A 1,603-nucleotide genomic window follows, 5' to 3' on the forward strand; every position below is an offset into this window, starting at 1 on the left:
GCAATCATAGTTGCCTTAGAAAGTATGGGCTCTAGGCCTTCAATTACACAGAGTAAGCACAGTGGGTGGTTTGCTTGCACAGTGGGTGGTTTGCTTGCATAATAACAGGAGACTAGGACACAGCAGCCCAATCTCTTGCTCTGTTTTTAGCTAGAGGGACATATTCATTTCTCCTCTTTCTTCTTTCAAATTCTCTGAGCAGAACTTCAGAAACATTTCCTACTTTTGTGTTTTTCTTATCTTATCGATGCCTCTTCTCTAGACTGTTTCTGAAGGGAAAAGACTATCCTGCCACCAAACTTCATAGCTGTTAAAATTTGTTTTTAAGTTGCTTTTTTCTTGATTTGGCTCTCATCCCATTTCTGCAATCCTTTAAACGTTTCTTGAGCTTTGAGAAAGATGCTTCTGCCACCTCTTGCTGATTGTTCAAAGCTTCTATCCAGGTATGCAGTGCTAGAGCTTCTCACTCCTCCATCTTGTTTGGGGCAGGGCCTAAAGCTTTAAATTACATGCTTTCTTTTTCTTTCAATAAGAGGTTGAAGTTTATTTATCATATACACAATTCATGCCAAACAACTGAGAAAATGCTATTTTCAGAAAATATCATAGATTAAAAATTCATAGTATTTGTATTTTAATACAGTCATAGGTCCCAGGATTCAAACAAGGAAGTCTGACTACAGAGTTTGTATTATATAGTTATTCATTCTGCTACAAAGTGGAAGTAAACTTTGGCAGTGTGTTTCTGAAGTCAAATGCTAACAAATTTCGTACACTTGACCTTGTGTCTATAGAGGAAGATACAATTTCTTAAGCACTTATGCCAATTTTTGAATCTGATCCTAGCCAGTTTCCTCTTCAGAATCAAACTCCTGACTATCCAACTATTCAAAGTTTTCCCAAGTTTCATCTTTCAGTCTCTCTATCACCTCTGCCATATATTTTACATGTCTGCTACTTCTGCCAGTTCTTTATTCTCTTTTTTTTTGGGGGGGGGGGCAATTTCATTGTCCTTTTGTTCATTTTCTTTATGAAATTTCTCATTTTCCTTAAGTGTTTCATACAGCACCTTCCTCTGTTTTTCCTCCACTTCTTTCCACTATTGAGAGGATGGATTTTCTTTAATCATAAGATCAAATGCTTCTTGGGTGATTCTTCCAAGATTTATATTTTCACTGTATTCTGGGTCAAGAACTACTGCAGAGCTGGAAGTCTTGGATGTTAACTAACTATTCCCATGCCTCTTTTTGGATAAGCCTTTGGCTAACTCATATTCTCTTCCAACAAGAAATCTCGCTGCAGAATGCTGAATCATCATCAGAGTTCTTCTTGGGACAGAACTATTCTTTACATTCTCTTGAAGTTCTTGTTTCTGCTTCATGCTGGGATTCATTATACAGCTGGTGAAGCACAGAGGAGTGGTAATTCAAAAAAAGAATATAGTTCACACCGGGTGGAAACGCTCAATCATCACAGTGAACGCACATAGCTGTGGCAGCAGCGCGTCGCACAAGTCACACAGCCAGCCGGTGCTTGTCCCTAACAGCGGGAGTCGCTGATTCAAACTGCAGTAAAAGCTCACTAACTCAGCCGCCCACCCCGG

The 1,603-nt window shown here is 39.2% G+C and overlaps 1 pseudogene; it reads right to left on the minus strand.

Moving 5' to 3' along the window:
* Nucleotides 1–711: 711 nt before the first annotated feature.
* LOC119510271 lies at nucleotides 712–1,393 on the minus strand (annotated as a pseudogene).
* Nucleotides 1,394–1,603: the final 210 nt, after the last annotated feature.

The sequence above is a fragment of the Choloepus didactylus genome, chromosome 1 (assembly GCF_015220235.1).
Source record: "Choloepus didactylus isolate mChoDid1 chromosome 1, mChoDid1.pri, whole genome shotgun sequence".
Lineage (NCBI taxonomy): Eukaryota > Metazoa > Chordata > Mammalia > Pilosa > Megalonychidae > Choloepus > Choloepus didactylus.